Source organism: Coregonus clupeaformis, chromosome 1 (genome assembly GCF_020615455.1).
Source record: "Coregonus clupeaformis isolate EN_2021a chromosome 1, ASM2061545v1, whole genome shotgun sequence".
NCBI classification, from domain to species: Eukaryota; Metazoa; Chordata; class Actinopteri; order Salmoniformes; family Salmonidae; genus Coregonus; species Coregonus clupeaformis.
In genome coordinates this window covers 34,612,290-34,634,401 of record NC_059192.1, presented here as the reverse complement: position 1 = coordinate 34,634,401, position 22,112 = coordinate 34,612,290, and positions in this window count along the sequence as shown.

Sequence of the window (22,112 nt, the reverse complement as noted above, 5' to 3'; positions counted from 1 at the left end):
GTATTGTTTTCAAATGCCAGTAGCTCTGCGTACACACTGTTGTCATGACAATGCTACGGAAACAGCGCATGGCAAGTTTGTTTGGCGCTACTGCGTTGAACTTCTATTCAACTACTGCTATTCTACTACAGGCAGTTTACAAATCCACTCTCACTACAAACTAAGTCTACTTTCATTGGCTATGAAGTCTGGAATGTCATGGTTCATGACGCCACATCTTTTAAATACAAACGTACTAATTGGGTGTTAGCTAGGTTCTCAAATTTAATCTTTTTGTCTCTGTCCAGCTGCACTTGCTGATGTTTGACTCTTGTTGTAGCCTATTTCTTCAACAACACATGGCCATAATTATACAACTTGCAAATAGCTTTATTTAATAAGAAAAAACATGTTGTGTTCTATGTAAAGAAGAATAGTTAACAGTGGTTGATAGTGGTTAGAGGTTAAGGGGTTAGTAGGGTATGGGGTTAAGGAAATAGTTCAGTGATCTGTGTCCTGTGTTTATGTGGGACTGGGACAGCTTGTGACCCTGCTAGTCAGGAAAGGGATGCTTTTAGGCAGACCTCTTATTGTTAATAGCCAGCACATATGTGGAAGTGACAGCCTCTACAATAGGGCTAGGAAAGAGTTTGGGCTAGCTGCTTGGAGGAAAAAGGAAATCCAGAGGTGTGTGTGGGTTTGTGTGTTTGTGCGTGTGAGTGTGTGGGTGCTTGCGTGTGTGTGTGTGTGCTTGCGTGTTTGTGTGTGTGTCTATTCGCCAGTGTGTGTACAGTACAAAGACAGTTTGTGTTGGTGGGAGGTTCGCTGAGATTACAGGGTTATGGACTCACATGAGGGGATGCCAGTTCACAAGGGGCTTTCCTTTGTCCTTCATAAAATGATGTCATCATTGGAACAGATCAGACCTGTATCCAATTTGATGGCTGTAACATAGTCATAAACAGGATATGAATATCCTGCTCTGCTCAGCTGAGTCTGATCGTTTTATTCATTTACGAGTTTTCCAATTATTTCCTCAATGCAATACAACCTGTCTCATTGCCTATGGACATTTAATAAGTACTTACAGTGCTAAACATCAACTTGCTCTCCGGAAGACTATAAATCACTTGAACATCCAAGGTTGTTGTGTACATGCTGTTTGCTCCCCTGCCTCTCTGTCAGAGCACGCAATGACGCCTCTCTCCAGCTATATGATCGCCCGTAAGGCACAGATATGCACATAAGCACAGAGGCCTGTCAAAATGAATACATCAAAGATACATCTGTTACTTATGCATCTTTGATGACATAGGCAGGCTGTAGACACTCACTGCCCTGAGTTACAGCATTTATTAGCATGCATGACTAGGTGGAAGCTAAGGCGTGAATGTAGATGACTTGGATTAGGGAGAGAAGGTAGGGTATAGCTAAGATACTGTGTCAGAAGAACAGGGTTGCACTTAGTAGGCATGAAACAATGAAAAACTGGTTAAAACTAAGGGAGGGGGTACAGGAGCCTGTCCAATGTGTTAATGTTCATTTTGGTTTTGCGTTGGAAAACCTTTTCAACCATTTGGGTCCACTGAACTCGATTCAATCGCTCCCAAACTGGTCCCTTGGTTAGAGCTTCTATGTGCTTTAATGGAATCAAATGACTTGGTTGATTCCAAAAAGTGCATTCACAGGGGTTTTAAAAAGGGGTCAAATGGAGTCTGACATGTATAGGAAATGTGTGTTTACTGTGGGCCCGTCCCAAATGGCACCCTATTCCCTATATAGTGCACTACTTTTCACCAGTGCACTTTGTAGGGAATAGCATGCCATTTGGGACTCAGTTATTTGGGACGCAGCCCTTTTTATTACAACTGTGCTCGGGGCGTATGGTTGTCAATACCGGAGCCCACTTTTCAGCAGGTGCTGTGGCCGTGAATGATTTGTTGCATAATTATGCTGAATAAATACATTCACAAGATTATTAATCATATTCATGGTATGTTTTCATAACTGGGGAAAAAGCTATGTGGCGTTAGAATAAAAAAATACTTCAACAGAGATGAATTCTAGGTTTGTTGCTTTTTTAAAGTTCATCAAACAAGAAGTATGTTTTATATAGGTATATGTATGGACAGTATCTATGGATGTGTCATAGATGTGTTTGTGTGTGACTTGTGTATGTGCGTGTGTGTGTGTATTTAGTATTTACTCATACCCACTCTGACCCAACTACTAATTGCATCCTTCTAATATCAATGTCCAATAAACAATCTACCATATCTACCATCCAAGCAGAGTAAGCACTAGGCCTAAGTATGACTCAGTATTGGAGAGGAAAGAGCTTTTATGTGATCATCACATACCACTAAGAGCACTTGACAATCCCAGCCATTGTTGGGTTCATCTCCATCTCCATCATTGCCATCCAATAGTTCCTATGTGAGAGGAGACCCAGGACAGAACATTGGAGGAAAATAACATAGAAAGAAGATACACGACAGTGAGACAACAGAGAGGCTACCACTCCACTAAATCACAAGGCCTAAAGGACAGTTTTGAAATCCAAGACACCAAGATCTGAGAGGACTTAGGAGGCCCTGGAGAGAGAGAGAGAGACTGAGAGAGCAAGAGAGAGAGAAAAAGATAAATGTGAGTTAGCTGAGCCATGGAAGTCTTCATGGAGCCTCCTCTGTAGATGACGTGTGACAAGGTGAGAGTGAAAGAGATATACCTACCCTTCCACAACACCCCCCATCACCCATCCCTCACCGCACCCTTCGGAACACTGCATACGTAATGAGTTCCTTGCCCCCTCCCTTCCACAGAGCTCACTCAATCTATCCCATGTGTGTGGTACAGTAGCTGGTTAAATATCTTAGCCAACTGCAGGCTACTGCAAGAGGCGGCAGGTAGCCTAGTGGTTAAGAGCGTTGGGCCACTAACTGAAAGGTTGCTGGTTTGAATCCCTGAGCCGACTACGTGAAAAATCAGTCTGTATGTGCTCTTGAGCAAGGCACTTAAAATTGCTCTTGTAAGTTGCTCTGGATAAGAGTGTCTGCTAAATTACAAAAATGTTTTCTCTGTAGGTAATGGTTTCACTGTGAAGAGAGGGCAAACTGGGGAGTCGGAGGATCCAGAATGGAGGACCTCATAGGGTAAGAGAGCTGACCATTTCCTTTCATCATGCGTTTGTTGTCAAGCGGAGTTCCTGCCTCTTTTTTTGTCATTTCCCCCCTTCATGAGCACATTATTGCAGTTTCCTGGAAGTGTTGTTGCCATGTGCTTTGCAGGCGTAGAATCAGGATTGGGGAAGCATTTGATCCACGCACTACCACACTGTTGGTGATTTCATAGCACCAGGAGGCTATTTGGATAGGATGACATCTTATTTTTTGGTTAAACACCACTCTAGTTACAAGGTCCAAAGCGAATGCAAATGCAGGACTTATTTAGAATAAAGAGCCTTTGTGGTTCTTGCTGGTTGGTTGAACAGTTCTTTACGATCTGGATTTATGTGTTGACTGAAGTCAAGGGAGCATGTGGATCCTGTTGTTTTTGTTGTGGGGTGGGGGGGATTATATATTTTTTGCCCACGCTACAAACGGCTATATCGGTCTGCTAATACAGGACTAATAAAGGCCCGGTGCACCACCTTTGTGAAAAACACATTTAATATATTTTGAATTCTGATTTTTCAGGGGGTGCTCCAGTACCCTCAGTACCCCTACTTCCCGCGGCTATGTGTACAAGTTCAAACGAAACCTGGAGCGCTAATCTAGGATCAGCTTTGAATACAGGCCCTGGTTCTATTGCTGCCTTTCATATAGGAGAAGGATGGAATTATCTCTAGACACTGTCCCTAAACCCTTAATGGTTAAGGTTAGTATTCGGGGAAGGAAAGCTGATCCTAGATCTGCGACTAAGGGAAACGTATTTTCGGAGCCCCTTTGTATGACCTCATGTCTCTGGCAGATGTTTTTTGTAAACAGATGCTCTGTGTCTCCTGGTTTCTCTTGTCTCTCTGATGATCATCTTGGGACTTGTTCTTGTTAGGGACTGAGCGGTTTACAGGCAAACAGGTCTGTGCATTTTAATAGCTAATCATGCTTTATTTTTAGCCATTAGGAGAGTGAACTCTTTCCAAAAAGTTAGAGTGCCTACTGTCGAGTTTGTTGGTTGACTTTCACATGCCACGTGCGCGAGCACACACACACACCACACACACCACACACACACACACACACACACACACACACACACACACACACACACACACACACACACACACACACACACACACACACACACACACACACACACACACATACACACACACACACGCGCACACACACATCCCCATCGATATAATCACTCTGTTCTGTACGCTGCAGAGTCAGCAAAAGCAGAGAGTGATGCCCCGGAGGATTGATAAGCTAGCTGTCTGTAGAAGGGAAGCCTTTTACATGTAAAAGCCTGCCGATAGCGATGTGGAGCTGATCTGTAAAGTATTTCGTACCTCTGTAGAGCATCCTGAGTGGCCTCTGGTGCTGGATCCTGACAGGGCCGATAGATACTGTATACCCAAGTCCTTACTGCTTTAGAAACACATTTGACATGATCAGCTTGCTGACAACCTTTGTACAACCATAGCTTAACCTATGCTTTTGTTGCAGTTTTTACTTAACTCCCCAAAACAAAGTCCACACAACTGCTACGCTACTGTATGTCCTGTTATTCTGCAAACAACTGCCACGCAACCTGATTTCAACATTCAACCAACCTTCGCAACCAATCTTTAAATCTCTTTTATGATTCCTTCACAACCCACACAAAATCTTCATTAAATCTCCACACGATCACCATTGAACTCCCAAACATAGATCATTCACAATGTCTAAACAACCTCCGCAAATCCACACATACTCTGCAGCTTGGCCCCAACCTACCTACTATAACCAGGGTTCCCATTTTATAAACCGTCAGAAGAACTGTTTCCTTTTCTAGGTATACATACTGTGTAGTTCCATTCATAAATATGTGTTCCCTAGTGAATAAAGCTTAGGTGTATAATTAGATTAGAGAAATGGGGATGTACCCTCTAAGGCTTTTTAACATACTCTTCTTTACTCTCTTCCCCTTTCACAACTGCTCGATGCTGATAACAACATAGAGACAGCATTGTGTGTCTGCATGGGAGGGCTAAGCCTTATTGTAATAAGGGCATGTCCTAAGATAATCAATTCATGTACTATACAGATGTAGGATCTTAATTTGAGCTAGTTTGCTACAGCAGGAAAATCATTCTACAGCAACAGGAAATGTGAATTATTATGTGGATTATAATTCATGGACATTTTTGTAGGGGTTGATACATTTTTCTTAAGGGAAAATCAAGTATGACATTTCTAAATGGAAATTACAAACTTCAGAAGCCATTTTAAACCTCAAATACACTACACGTTTACAATTTCCTGCAAAAGGGTGATCAAATTAAGATCCTACATCTGTACTGTTGGCGTGTTTGTGTGGGTGTGTTTCCATCAGCACTCCTCAATTTGTCAGGTTATGATATGTGTGTGTGTGTGTGTGTGTGTGTGTGTGTGTGTGTGTGTGTGTGTGTGTGTGAATATGTGTGCATGACACCCCTGTCTATTGTATCAATAGTGAAATGTCAGTGATTGTTGTCATCTCTCCCTCATTCCCCCTGCAGACATGTTTCCGTTAATGATGAGGTTACACTATACACTATACACACACACACACACAAACAAACACATCGACCACCCCCCAGCTTCCCAGGGGAAAGCCTCTGGAAAACAGGAAAAGTGTGTAAATGACATGCTAAATGCCACATCCACACGCCACTCAACCTCCTACAGTAGCATCCATCACGAGTTATGAACCCAGCATGAGATGAACACCAGGAGGAGGACAAACCCCATGCAGATTCACATCACAGTTACACAGTGGGAATATTATGCAGGGCATATCATATCATGAATTTGATGGAAAGTCCAATTCTACCTGAGACCATCTAGAAAGGCATGCATTGTGTGAGTAGCAAATACAATCTTCCAGTTGCCACAAGAATGAATGGATAAATGTAAAGATGAAATGATGAATGAATAGTAGAGCTTATGTGAATGTATAGATAGAGTATGTTTAGAGTATGTTTTAGAAGCTGTAACATTTCATTCATTTCTGCATGACTCGTTATTTTTAATAACATGATATTCTAGTCTGCAGTCTGCAACATGGTATGTTATGTTATTCCCTGCCACTTGTTGCACAACCAAGTAAACGGTTGCTCACAGTGAAAACAAACCCTGCTTTAGTACTAGCTACTATTCCTATCTATTCTGCTGTGTGTGTCTGGAGCAGGTGTTGCTCTGCAGTCCTGCTGGCTCCAAGGGGGATGAGAACACAGAGCTAGATTAACCCTCAGCCTCCTGGCCTGCAGCCAACACACTGCAGTTGGAGTCGGGCCGATGAAACACTGTTTAGAATAGATGCTATTGGAGTAAAAAAGGTGAAATCAAAATTGCAGGTACACATACCCAAACGCCAGTTAGATCACCTCTATCTGGATAGCTCCATATGCCACAGGGTGTCATGCACACCACAAAACCGACATAGCCCGCTGAGCTAAAGCCTAGGTATTAGCTATTGGAGGTAACACAAGTCTTCAGGTCTCAAGTGAGGTTATTTGTCAGCACGTGTGTGTGTGCATCCACCAGTGTGTACGTGTGTTCATGCGTGCGTGTGTTTCATCAGCTTCCCTTCAGACATATAAAGGCCAGCGCGAGTCAAGCTCCAATAATGGGCTGTCACCATTACGCCTCTCAACTCGACCTCAATTTTCCTTCCATGATCTCTTTGTGAAACAACTGAATAAATGTAACGTCTCGGGACCGCGATTATATCTCTGTGAACTCAACTTCACTGCTGGCAATTGAGCTTCTGAATAAGATTTGTAAATTGACTTGTCCAATAAGTTTGGAGTATGAAGAGGAAAATGTGACTGCCAAACAGAAGTTGAAGGTTAAGATGAGATGACTCCTACTCTTTCTCCTCTTGGACTGCGAGATAAGAACAGAGAGGGAGAAAACACAGCAGTGCATGGAGTAGGATTAAGTTGCTCCTAGAGAAACTGATCTAAAGCCTGTTTTTCTCTCTCTAATGGTTAGGATGTCGGGTGGATATGCTGATCCTAGATCTGTGTCAAAGGGCAACTTCAACCCGGAGTGTGGTGCAGAGTATGGGTAGTGCGGTCATAAAGCTTCCACTGTTATGACCGGGCCTGTATAGCGCTGTCATAACCATGGGTTGATTCAACAATGTAGCCTCCATGAATGGCTAGGGATCAGGTTAGTGCTTCACAGAGACATCAAATCAAATCAAATTGTATTTGCCACATGCGCCGAATACAACAGGTGTAGACATTACAATGAAATGCTTACTTACAAGCCCTTAACCAACAATGCAGTTTTTTAAAGAAAAAATTTAAAAGAAAAAAAGTGTTAATTAAGAAAAAAATTAAATAAAAGCAAATAGCTAAAGGGCAGCAGTAAAATAAAATAGCAGTAGGTAGGCTATATACAGGGGGGTACCGGTACAGAGTCAATGTGCGGGGGCACCGGCTAGTCGAGGTAATTGAGGTCATATGTACATGTGGGTATAGTTAAAGTGACTATGCATAAATAGTAAACAGAGTAGCAGCAGCGTAAAAGAGGGGGATGGGGTGGGGTGGGGGGAGGCAGTGCAAATAGTCCGGGTAGCCATGATTAGCTGTTCAGGAGTCTTATGGCTTGGGGGTAGATGCTGTTGAGAAGCCTTTTGGACCTAAACTTGGCGACCGGTACCGCTTGCCGTGCGGTAGCAGAGAGAACAGTCTATGACTAGGGTGGCTTGAGTCTTTGACAATTTTTAGGGCCTTCCTCTGACACCGCCTGGTATAGAGGTCCTGGATGGCAGGAAGCTTGACCCCAGTGATGTACTGGGCCGTACGCACTACCCTCTGTAGAGCCTTGCGGTCAGAGGCCAAGCAGTTGCCATACCAGGCGGTGATGCAACCAGTCAGGATGCTCTCGATGGTGCAGCTGTATAACTTTTTGAGGATCTGAGGACCCATGCCAAATCTTTTCAGTCTCCTGAGGGGGAATAGGTTTTGTCGTGCCCTCTTCACGACTGTCTTGGTGTGTTTGGACCATGATAGTTCGTTGGTGATGTGGACACCAAGGAACTTGAAGCTCTCATCCTGTTCCACTACAGCCCCCTCTTTGGGGGCCATGAAGTAAGGGCTGAGCTCTTTCCTTAACTCAGTTTGAGCATGAATCATTGAGAAACAGGACCAGTAGGTGTCCAGATTAGAGTGGGTTGGCATCATCAGTTATTAAGGTATTTCCCATGGAATGTTTGAACAGGCTGCACAATTTGTATCAATAGATAGGTCAACCTAGTAGGAAATAAGGTTCTAGGGAATATAAATTCCTATGGAAACGTTGTAACATCTTCTGCATTAATGAATATCAACTCCAAGGCATTTGTCGAAAAGAGGCAGATAACAGTACATAGAACTACCATCCATCCAACCCTCTTTACGCTCATAGCAGTCTTCTGAACAAACCAGCTCCCTGTTCAAAACCACAAACAACACTGCCCTCTAGTGTCCCTCTACTGAACTGCACTTCCTAGATCACCTAGTTTTACCAAACGTTACTGAGAACACCAATGGTTATCATAATAATATTGAAAGCCAGTGTCACAGGAGCGCTAATAGGTGTCAGTGTATGTCAGCCCTGTTGTTGATTGTGTCTCTTGGTCTTTGTTTAAAATAGACTAACTTAATTACTGTCGTGGTGATTATGGATAATTATGTGTGTGTGTGTGTGTGGTTAGGATTATGCCTGGTGGTGACTAACTGGTGAGTCAGAGGAGTAACAGAAGATTGTGCAAGCCACGCTACTGTCACCTCATCAGGGTGCCCACCTACTATACCACAGCGGTGGTGTGTGTGTGTGTGTCTGTGCGTGTGTTTGTGTACATATGTGTGGTAATGAATGTGTGTGTCAGAGATGGCTCACAGCTTGCCTCCAAGGGTGTGTACAGCATAGCTGGCAGGTGGATGGGTACATCGTCTTGTCAAACTGTGAACTCCTACCAGCAGGTCTGTGATAAAGACTAAGAGGGATGATGATGTGTAATGGAAAGATATTGAGTTAACGTTGACAAAAGCCGCTGACATCAACCGCAGCCTTTTGGTAAGTGGGGTGCGTTTCATACAACAAAACCTAATGAACAACACGCCATTAACGGAACTCGTGTTGCGAACTTTATCTTCGCAGCTCTATTAATGGCCCCGGAAGACATTGATTCGTCTTTAATCAGTGCTGATTAGTCTGGAAAACGACTGTTGGGAAAGGGGAACTTCAGACGGCCCGGAATATCGACAGCTACATCATGATAAATATTTAAAACCCTGGCTCTTCTAAACAGTCATTTACAGACTAAAAGATAATGTTTTCGCTGGTGCTGCTGGTGGTAGCCGTGAGACAATTATCCAACTCCTCACCTCACAATGTGCTAAAGTACCTTAAGGTACTTTTTAATTGGGTATAAATATAAGAAATAATATATTTCTTTAACATTGTTAGACGGTGGGCCCCCCTCTGGCTGTAATTCATCTTAAGCTGAGCTGCTGGAAGTTGCGGTCGGGTCTTTGGGGGAGTTCAAAGTTCTTCCCTCTGACATCACACCAGAGGTTCATGACTTATTAGTCTTGGCTACAGACCACAAGCTCTCTGATTTATGTCTGACTGGCTTAGAGAGAGCGCGGGAGAGAGAGAGATGGCTTAGAGAGAGAGCGAGAGAGAGACTCCTGCAGAAGACAAGGCATTTACTTCCAAATCCTCCAGGCCAAACATTTCCATTTTTCTCTGAAGATGATTAAGTTAGGAGCATTAGGCATCAGGGGTGGTGTGGGAGAGTGTGCATGACAGAGAGATGAAAAATGAGGATGAAACGCAAATGTATGTGCTTGGCTTGTGCTTGTAATTTCACTGTGTGCATGTCATTGTGGAACTGTGTTCTTGAAGTTGCCAAAGAGAAATGTCCAGTAGGAAGTTGGAGGAAAAATGTGTGTGTGTGCGTGTTTGTGTGTGTGAGTACGTGCGTGTGGTGTGATTCAATTGAAAATCCCTTTTGAGTCTGTGCCAAATAAAAATCCCACCTCCTAAAGTCTTTGGACTGTTAGTAAGAGGAAGAGACAGAGAACAAATAGGTGAAAAATAAATGAATGAAGAAAGAAAGAAAGAAAGAAACAATGAAAGAGAGCGAGGAACAGATTTGACAGAGGAAGAGAGAAGGTAAGAAAAACAAATGAGCAGACTGGAGGGAAAATACAAAATACATAGTAAGAAACAAATATCAAATGAGGTGCGATCTAACAGAAAAACACGGCTAAGACAAAAAAGTAGTAGTGGAAAGAGGAGTGGAATCCATCCATAATTGATATTTCTGGTCTTCTACTACTCTGAGTCCTCCACTGTGTTTGTGATACCCCCTCCCGCTCCAGCAGACAGACATCCAGAGCTATTAGGCTGCCTGTCACTCGCTCCGCTACTGTGTTCTCCTCAATGAGATGAAGCTGCGACTGGGGGAGGGCACAAAATGGCAGAACAAAAAACACCACACACGTAATGTCCAGGAGGGACTCCTTGTTCCTAAATACACTATAAAAAAAGGTGTGGATACGTCAAAGGACAGAACCAAAGTAGTCGAGGTATTGTGGTGAAGTGTCTTTCTCTTTCCACCTGGCTAACACAGATGGAAAACTGTGTGTGCTGGTTTAATGGGAGAGCAGGTAGCTTAGTGGGTAAGAGAGTTGTGCCAGTAACCGAAAGGTCGCTGGTTCTAATCCCCGAGCCGACTAGGTGAAAAATCTGTCGATGTGCCCTTGAGCAAGGCACTTAACCCTAATTGCTCCTGTAAGTCGCTCTGGATAAGAGCGTCTGCTAAATGACTAAAAAAAACACACAAAAAAACAAGACAAACTGTTCCCCTACTGGTTTAAAAAGGGAACAAGACACAATGCTCCCATAGTGACAGGTAAACAGTGGGGGTTTCTATCTCTTTCCCGGTCTCTTTAGACTGGATACAGAATCTTCTGTGACCCACATGTTCAGTTATGTTGATGACACCATAGAAACAGATTTCATAGAAATAGAAGACATATAATCTATTTCTATGGATGACACTGGTTTGCTGGAGTGAGTAGGAATACCTTGTTGTTTTCATACAGTGTATGCTCAACTTCGAGTGAAGTTGTTCTTATGCACAGATGTAGGATCAGCGTACCCTCTCCGAATCCTAACCTAAGGGGAAACGTGAAACTGACCTCAAATCAGAGTTTAGTGGCAGCTCCATTCTTTTTTGTAACAATTAATTAAGGACACACAAGGGTTAAATGGAAAGGTTTAGGGCCGGCACACATCGCACCGAATGGATCTATCGTACTCTCGGCCAGCAAACACTATTTGTGTGTCTGAGGTCTTACAGTGAGAGAATGAGAAGGCTAAGCATAAGATGAGAGGAGAAGAGAGAGGAGAAGAGAGAGGAGAAGAAACGTTGTGAGAAGAGGGGGAAGAAAAAAGTCAAGATGAAAGAGAGACGACAGGAAGAGTTCAGAGTGGCCTAGAAAATACACAAGAGAATCAGAGAGGAGAAAATTGGCACTTCTGTTAAGGAGATGAACAGAGGAAGTATTTATGCAAATGTGGACACACACAAATCAAATGTACATTTCAAGAAGGATCCAAACATCTCAAAGGTCCCTGTATGCATCAGCTGGGGTGTAATCTTTAGTCCAACAAATTAAGGTATGTTTATCCCCGTTTCGTTCCGTTTGCTTCCATTTAAGAAACGTTTTTCAACAGAATCGGCGGAATGAATACTCCCCTGATCAAACACAGTTCACTTTCATAGCAGCCACATACAAACAGCATGATCCCTTTGATCGTTGTATAATTACTTCTCGTATCTACGCGCTCTCCTCCTCTCACCTTTTCCCTTCGCTTGTGGACTTCATTGCACAACACATCAGCTGTCTGTGACTAGGGCTGGTCTTAAAATTAAGCACATTAATCCGCTTTACAACTGGTGTAGATCCTAACTGGCATACAAGGCGGCGCATGAGTTTCAAGTTTGGGGAAGATCATTTTCACCATAAAAATGCACCTTTATAATAAAGCATTACATGCATAATCACATTTGTGGTCACTTATGAGAACAGTGTTTTCCCGCTAATTGATTGCAGTTTGGAACATTCGCACTTATAGCCTATTGCCGTGTGCGCATTGCTGCGCTTATAATGTGAAGAAATAGCTCAATAGTTTATGAACATTTTAAGCTAAATGTTCTGATCTGTTGCATCAGCCTCATTGCTTTGAAAAGGTTTTTTGATGTTAGTGGTTGTATTAATTTGGGCTCTTTCGCCTCCCACAACTGTCCCAGAGTAGGTTTGGAATATGTATTTATTGCACAGAAGGACAATTGAATAGGTCAACTTTTGTACCATGGGGGATAGTACATTGACATAGGCTAGTGCTTTTGTTGTTCGTTAGGCCTACTCATCTTGTTGGCTGATGAAAAGTAAGCTAAATGTGGACAGTTCTTCTAACATCTTCAATATGCGCCTCGGAATTCGATAAGAGGGATCCGCGCAGTTGCGTCCCAGATGTGTCAGTCTTTACTTGTAGCCTACTTCTTAGCTGAGATGCCTGTGAGAAGGACCCGATCACGTGACGGGCATTGGCTAATAAGAATTTAGATATCTGAGAGAGCCATGTGAGTGAGAGGTGCTTCGGAGCACGGCAGCCAGGAGAAGGGAATTATAATTATTATATTCAACCCAAGGGCACAATGGCCACTTTGGCCGCAAAAGTCATGGAGTTTTTGGGGGGCATTACAGCCACACAAGGGGGATGCCACCAGGAAATTCGAGGCCTAGTGAGAATATGATCAAGTGCTTGTCAAATTATGAATGAGAGACTGATGAAGCGTTTGCAGCCTGCACAAGAAACAAATCAGAGCTCATGCCTTTCATGCAACTTTTTTTCAAATCATCATTAGTCGCATCATGCAGCCTTAGAATGTATAAAAAATCTAAACATATAGCCCAACGTTTGTATCACAATTAAAGTTGCATAAATAACTCTAAATTAAGCATATAGGAGGACCTGTTTCTTTATTAACAGCTCCTTGAAATTGTTTGGAGAAAATATATTTAATATTATTCAGTTATATTCAATTGTATTCTTCATACTATAAAATAAAATAAAAATAATGCCACCGAATTCTAAGAAAATCTTGTCTGCTAAATGAACTAGTGTAGCCCACAGCCATATGGCATAGCCATATCAGTGCCTAACATAAGGACAACTCAGAGAATGCTATTCTGTTCTTCTGAAATAGACTACATTTTCTTCATGTTTCTTTAGACCTGTCTAAAATAAATAATGGATTTATTGTGATGGTGTAGGCTATATTAAATGGATTTATTAGACTTTTAAAATGTAGATGTTCCAAAGGTATGCATCAGTGGCTTTTAGGTTATGCGTGGAAGCCAGGAGATGCTAAACATGTTCATGTTAATTAATGGTCAATTACCGTGATACCGGCAGGTATTTGCTTGACAATCACCGGCTGACAAAACGTCATGACCGCCACAGCCTTATCTGTGACCAGGTGAAAAAACCTTTCCAAGCCAAACCTTCATATCATAACCGCTAACCGCTACACACAGCCTACATTGTTGTCACCATATTAACGTCATAGTCAACATAGCTACTAGAACTAACGTGTTAGTAAACCCGCTACACTCATGCTGTACAGTGTACAGTCAGCAGCAAGCAGTTTAGCAGTTACACCGGCGGGCCCCAGTGGCAATAAAGTAATAAAACCAAAAGCTTACCTTGACTTGGAAGAGTTCCAGTGTTGGATAGCCATAGCCAGCTAGCTAACATATCATCCCTCTCTGTTTGAGCCGGGTGTTTGAGTAGGCTAAACTAGCTAGCTGCATTCTCTAGCTTAGTAAGTGAAAGTGAAAGTGAAGAAAATACAATGAACGAAATAAAGCTCTCTCTTTCGCTTGCTACTCCTTCATTTTTGAATAAATTAATTTGTTCAAAACGGTTAAACTATTGTCTTTCTCTCTTTGAGTCAACTACTCACCACATTTTATGCACTGCAGGGCTAGCTAGCTGTAGGTTATGTTTTTAGTACTAAATTAAATCTGATCCTTTGATTGGGTGAACAACGTCAGTTCATGCTGAAAGTTTGGAGGACGTCCTCCGGAAGTTGTCATAATTACTGTGTAAGTCTATGGAAGAGGGTGAGAACCACGAGCCTCCTAGGTTTTGTATTTAAGTCAATGTACCCAGAGGAGGACGGAAACTAGCTGTCCTCCGGCTACACCATGGTGCTACTCTAAAGAGTGCTACTGTAGACCTTCATTGCAAAACAGTGTATTTTAATCATTTATTTGGTGAAATTTGAATGTATTTAGTATAGTTTTATCTAAAAAGGCTAACTTTTTTAATGTTTCACTATTTGTGTTTTTCTGAAATTCACTGAGGAGGATGGTCCTCCCCTTCCTCCTCTGAGGAGCCTCCACTGGTATGCATGGACCCTCAAGGATAAAGAAAGCACCTTCTTCTCCAAACAGCTAGGCTGCCCACAACAGCTGAAACAGAGCAGTACCTAGCCAACTGCTTTGCTTTGGTCTTTGGCAGGCCCACAATCTAGAGGCCACGTACTGCAAGCCTATGAACATGGCCGAGACTTCCAAATACAAGTGTCACCAGCTTGCACCTAAATCCAAGGCTATCCAAGAATGCTACTAGGGGCTGGTATTTTAGATGCTTTATTTAGCAGTCAAATGAGCAGCCCACTTCCAGAATCTTTGGTCTCCTCCCACAACAATAATATCTGGCTTATTCGGCATACAAGAAAACACATCAATGGCCTCCCGAGTGGCGCAGTGGTTTAAGGCACTGCATCGCCGTGTTGCGGGCTGTGTCATAACCGGCCGTAACTGGGAGTCCCATAGGGTGGTGCACAATTGGCCCAGCGTCGTTCTTTACTTGGCTCAACGCTCTCTAGTGACCCTTGTGGCGGTCCGGGCGCCTGCAGGCTGACTTCGGTCGTCAGTTGAACGATGTTTCCTCCGACACATTGGTGCAGTTAAGTGAGCGGGTGTTAAGAAGCGCGGCTTGGCGGGTCATGTTTCGGAGGACGCATGACTCGACCTTTGCCTCTCCCGATCCCGTTTGGGAGTTGCAGCGATGAGACAAGATCGTAATCTCAAAATTGGGGAGAAAAAGGGGGTAAAAATTACAACAACAAAAAAAACCCACATCAACTTCAAACCAGGCTCCTCTGACAAGAGAATGTTTGTGTACGTGTGCTGTTGGTGAGACCACCTGTCTCACCTCAGTAGATACCAGTTCGACAAGGCGGGCATGTCTAGCAATGTCTTTGTATGAATGGCAACCATTAACAACATGTGCAGCATGTGACTCCATTACATTTCACTTGGGGTGTAAAATACGGAACTGGTCATGGTTTGCAAGGTACCAGAGTGCGCACACACACACTAACACACACACACTCACACTCACACTCACACTCACACACACACACACACACGTTAATTCCTGGGCTGCTCACAGAGAGGACCATGTTAATAAATCATAAAGTGATTGTCGTCGTCCGTTCAGACTCCCTGTGCTAGACTTTGACTTCTCATTCTTCTCAGCCAACAACAGGATGTCATGCTCTATTCTCTTTTTAACCAACTGCCATTTCTAAACCCTTATCAATGGAGTCCGTGTACATTCATATGCCGCTGTGTACATTCATATATTCAAGTTGCCGCTAACCGCTGGTCCCGGCTCAGATCTTTTAAAAATCATTCAAAGGACCTCTCACAGTGATAATTTCAGAACAGAATATTGTGAGTTGATATTTTGGTCACTTTAACAAACTTGCCAGTCCTGGGCTGTATTCATTAGACCACACCTTAGCAAAACGTTTTGCATTTTTTATTGTTAAGTTTAGATGGTACCTCCGTTTCAGCCCATTTTCTTCAATTTTGTGCCTACACTCTTAGAAAAAAGAGTTCCAAAAGGGTTGGTTATTTGGCTGTCCCCATAGGATAACCCTTTTTGGTTCCAGGTAGAACCCTTTTTGATTCTATGTAGAACCCTCTCTGGAAAGGGTTTTACATGGAACCAAAATGGTTCTCCAAAGAGTTCTCCTATGGGGACAGCCGAAGAACCCTTTTAGATTTAGAGTGTAGGGAATACAACCCTGTTCTTGGGGTTGGGTAAAATCTGTTTCTAGATCTGTGAATAAGGGCAACTTGAGCATTCACATCTTTCTACTCTATGAGTCTTCCTATGATTTCTCTGCTTCTCACTTGTACAGGAGATCATTTTCAATGGAGTCAATGTACAGTATATTATTATTTCTCTACTGTATGTGTGTTCCTGTGTGTGTGTGTGTGTGTGTTTGTGTGTATGTGTGTGTGTGCGTGCGTGCGTGTGCTCCTGTGTGTGAGTGCCGGCTGACTGCTAAAGTAAACTTGAAACAAATTGGCTCAGATTAAGATCCTACATGTGTATGCACACAGTTGTGTGTCTCACTTCAGACAAGTGTAAACAAATGACTTACAAAGATAATCAAGGAGGCTGGAGCGCTCAAGAGGTCCTGTGCCTGTGTATATGTGTTTCTATGTGTGTATGTGGTGTGTAAATGTGTGTCAGCGTGTGTATGTATGTATTTGTGTGTGGGTGTGGTGTGTTCGTACGTGCTTTTCTGCGTGCATGTGTTTTTTGTAATATGTGTACAGTTGAAGTTGGAAGTTTACATACACTTAGGTTGGAGTCATTAAAACTCATTTTTCAACCACTCCACAAACGTCTTGTTAACAAACTATAGTTTTGGCAAGTCGGTTAGGACATCTACTTTGTGCATGACACAAGTTATTTTTCCAACAATTGTTTACCGACAGATTATTTCACTTATAATTCACTGTATCACAATTCCAGAGGGATGTGCCGAAACAACTATAGTCTCCACCAATGAATGACGTCAAATCCATCAGTGACATCTTGTATTTGTCAATGAAAACACATTAAACGTGGGACAAGGAGAGGTTGAAAATTACCGTGAATATGCCTGCCAGCTGTTCTGCACATGCTCTCAGAACGCGCCCTGGAATACCGTCGGGCCCCACGTGGTCCTCTGTAGCTCAGATGGTAGAGCACGGCGCTTGTAACGCCAGGGTAGTGGGTTCGATCCCCGGGACCACCCATACACAAAAATGTATGCACGCATGACTGTAAGTCGCTTTGGATAAAAGCGTCTGCTAAATGGCATATTATTATTATGATTAATTTGGTCAACACTCGCAAGGCCGTGGGGCCCGACGGTGTTCCAGGGTGTGTTCTGAGAGCATGTGCAGAACAGCTGGCAGGCATATTCACGGTAATTTTCAACCTCTCCTTGTCCCAGTCTGTATTCCCCACATGTTTTAAGATGACCACTATCATTCCTGTTCCCAAGAACTCTTAGGCTTCATACCACAATGACTACTGCCCTGTGGCACTCACATCTGTAATCATGAAGTGCTTTGAGAGGCTGGTTATGGCACACATCAACTCCATAATCCCAGACACCCTAGTAGACCCACTCCAATTTGCATACCACCTCAACAGATCCATAGAATGCTGTTCATCGACTACAGCTCAGCGTTCAACACCATTGTCCCCTCCAAGCTCGTCACCAAGCTTAGACCCGTGGACTGAACACCTCCCTCTGCAACTGGATCATGGACTTCCTGACGGCACACTGACCCTCAACACAGGGGTCCCACAGGGGTGTGTGCTTAGTCCCCTCCTGTACTCCCTGTTCACCCACAACTGCCTGGCCATGCACGACTCCAACACCATTATCAAGTTTGCTGATGACACGGCGGGGGTAGGCCTGATCACCGGCAACAAGGAGACTGCCTACAGGGAGGAGGTCAGTGACCTGGCAGTGTGGTTCCAGAACAACAACCTCTCCCTCAACGTCTGTAAGACCAAGAAGCTGATCGTGGACTACAGGAAACGGGGGGACGAACACACCCCCATCCACATTGACAGGGCTGCAGTGGAGCGGGTCCAAATCACTAAGAACTTTAAATGGTCCACACACACGCACACAGTCGTGAAGAAGGCGCGACAGCGCCTCTTCCCCCTCAGGAGGTTGAAAAGGTTTGGCATGGGTCCTCAAAAAGTTATACAGCTGTACCATTGAGAGCATCTTGACTGGCTGCATCACTTCTTGGTATGGCAATAGCACCACCCTCGATCGCATGGCGCTACAGAGGGTGGTGCGGACAGCCCAGTACATCACTGGGACCGAGCTCCCTGCCATCCAGGGCTTCTATATCAGGCGGTGTGAAAGTTAGGCCCGGAAAATCGTTAAAGACTCCACCCACCAAAGCCATAGACTGTTCTCTCTGCTTCCGCACGGCTAGTGGTACCGGTGCATCAAGTCTGACACCAACAGGCTCCTGAACAGCTTCTATCCCCAAGCCATAAAACTGTTAAATAGCTATAAATATCTAACATAATGGCTACACAGATTATCTGAGTATTTGTTACAGCGTCTCTATGCACACTCACAGGGCCCTACACACTCACGCACAATGACATTCCAAACTCACACACAAACTCAGACACTTCATCATTTGCTCACACACACATAATATGCCAGGCAGGTCACCCACGATACAAGTCAGTATTCGACATCCATCTATGTCTGAGGACATCGGGAGATGACATGGAAACCGGCCACTAGGGGCAACAGTGAGTGCTGTTACCTTCAAGCAGGTTTCGGTTGTAGACAGGGATGGCGGATGGACGTAAGCATCTGCATCTGGTTCAAAATGATGCATGTTCAAATCCAGCGATAGAAAGTTGTTTTGGTATTTTTGTTTTAAGCCTATCCCAAACCTTAACCCTTACCTTAACCATTCGGAGTTAATGCCTAACCTTAAGAAATCAGACTTAATGCCTAAACTTAACCCTTACCTTAGAAATGTGGCATAATGCCTAAACGTAACCTTAAACACTTCGAAATGTGTCATTTTGAACAACCCCGAAATTTGATGTTTGAGAAACATGGATGAATGTCTAATTCAGATGTGAGACTGTGAGAGTTTGTTGAATATGCACATACATTTATAATGACACGCACACCCATTCACATACAATCATCATATACGCTGCTACTACTCTGTTTATCATATCCTGATGCCTAATCACCTTACACCTATACATCAGTGGCGGTCGGTGCTTTTTAAGACGATTCATTTTGTGTGAGCATGGCCTTATTTCTATTACAGCATATTGGATGACTGTCATTCATATTCCATTCACCCAGCTCAATGTAACATCTATAGGTTTAGGTTGCTACAACCTAGCCTATGAATGAAAGTTTACAACCTAGGTGCAGAGGTCTAGAGAAAAATGTGAGTAATCAAGGTGTGACACAATACCGCCTTGCACACTCCTGCATGCATCTAGCTGATGTAAGATGTTAGTCCAACAGTAGCTAACAAGAGTTTCTATTGTACAAATTCAAGTATGTTTATCCCCATTTCGTTCCGTTTGTTTACGTTTAAGAAACGTTTTTCAACAGAATCGGCGGAATGAATACACCCCTGATCACACGCAAACACGGTTCACTTTCATACTTTGCTCCTTGTATAAATCCTTCTCACATCTACACGCTCTCCTCCTCTCACCTTTTCCCTTCACTTGTGGACTTCAGTGCACAACACATCAGCTGTCTGTGACCAGGTGAAAAACCTTTCCAAGCCAAACCTTCATATCATAACCGCTAACCTCTACACACAGCCTACATCGTTGTCAACATATTAGCTAACGTCATAGTCAACATAGCTAATAGAACTAACGCGGTAGTAAATCCCACGACAATCATGCAGTACAGTGTACAGTCAGCAAGTGGGCCCCGGTGGCAATAAATTAATAAAACGCTTACCTTGTCTTGGAAGAGTTCCAGTGTTGGATAGCCATAGCCAGCTAGCTAACATAGCATCCCTCTCTGGTTGAGCCGGGTGTTTGAGTAGGCTAAACTAGCTAGCTGCATTCGCTAGCTAAGTGACAGTGAAAGTGCTTCTCCTTCATTTTTGAAGAAATTAATTTGTTCAAAACTGTTCAACTTTTGTCTTTCTCTCTCTTTGAGTCAACTACTCACCACATTTTATGCACTGCAGTGCTAGCTAGCTGTAGCTTATGCTTTCAGTACTAGATTCATTCTCTGATCCTTTGATTGGGTGGACAATATGTCAGCTCACGCTGCAAAAGCTCTGATAGGTTAGAGGACGTCCTCCGGAAGTTGACATAATTACTGTGTAAGTCTATGGAAGGGGGTGACAACCATGAGCCTCCTAGGTTTTGTATTTAAGTCAATGTACTGTAGCTCAGTTGGTAGAGCATGGCGCTTGCAACGCCAGGGTTGTGGGTTCGATTCCCATGGGGGGCCAGTATGAAAAATGTATTCACTCACTAACTGTAAGTCCCTCTGGATAAGAGTGTCTGCTAAATGACTAAAAATGTACCCAGAGGAGGACGGAAACTAGCTGTCCTCCGGTTACACTATGGTGCTACACTACAGAGTGCTGTAGAGGCTACTGTAGACCTTCATTGCAAAACAGTGTGTTTTCAATTATTTGGTGAGGTGAATAGATTTAGTATAGTTTTATCTAAAAATAATAAAATGTTTAATGTTTCACTATTTTTATTTTTATTAAATTCACTGAGGAGGATGGTCCTCCCCTTCCTCCTCTGAGGAGCCTACACTGCTATACATACAGTATGTACCTTTATCACTCCATTGTCCCTGCACATTATAAATATAGTACTGGAACTGACTGACCCTGTATATAGTATGCTTACTTACTTTCTTGTGTTCTTCTTATTTTTATTTATTGTTTGTTTTTGTTGTACCCTATGCAGTTTTTAGTATTATATTGTCATTGATTACTTAATTGTTGGGCTTAGAGTTTACAAGAAAGCCATTTCACTGTACTTGTGCAATGACCAAGGATATACAGTATGTACGGGAGGAGTGTGGTCTGCTGCCTACTCATCCCCAATTGCAGTCTAAAGACAATCTGCATCTACTTGATAGTTCCAGCCCAACTCTCCCTGTTGCCAGCTTGGCCTGTGAACCCATTTTGTGATTCAATCCCCAAAGTGCTAGACTGGTAGACTCTCTTACTCCGTGTACTGGGCATTAAACACACTGTCTCCCTCATCAATTGCTAAGCTACTGCTTTTTCACAAACAAACAAACAAACACACACACAAACACACAGACACATACTGTACATTGACTTTAGTGGAGGCTCCTCAGAGGAGGAAGGGGAGGACCATTCTACTCAGTGAATTTCTGAAAAAAATATATAATGAAACAGTTATCCTTTTTAGATAAAACTATACTAAATATACTGATCAAAAATATAAACGCAATATGAGACCATTTCTACGATTTTACTAAGTTACAGTTCATATGAGGAAATCAGTCAATTGAAATAAATGTATTAGGCCCTAATCTATGGATATCACATGACTGGGAATACAGATATGCATCTGTTGGTCACAGATACAGTCCCCCCCCAAAAAAATGGGCCTCACAATGGGGCTCAGGATGTCGTCACGGTATTTCTGTGCATTCAAATTGCCATCGATAAAATTGCAATTGTGTTCATTGTCCGTAGCTTATGCCTGCCCATACCATAACCCCACTGCCACCATGGGACACTCTGTTCACAACGTTGACATGAGCAAGCCGCTCGCCCCCACGACACCATACACGTGGTCTGCGGTTGTGAGGCTGGTTGGACGTACTGCCAAATTCTCTAAAACGACGTTGGTGGCTGCTTATGGTATAGAAATGAACAATTCAATTCTCTGGCAACAGCTCTGGTGGACATTCCTGCAGTCAGCATGCCAATTGCATGCTCCCTCAAAACTGTGGCATTGTGTTGTGTGACAAAACTG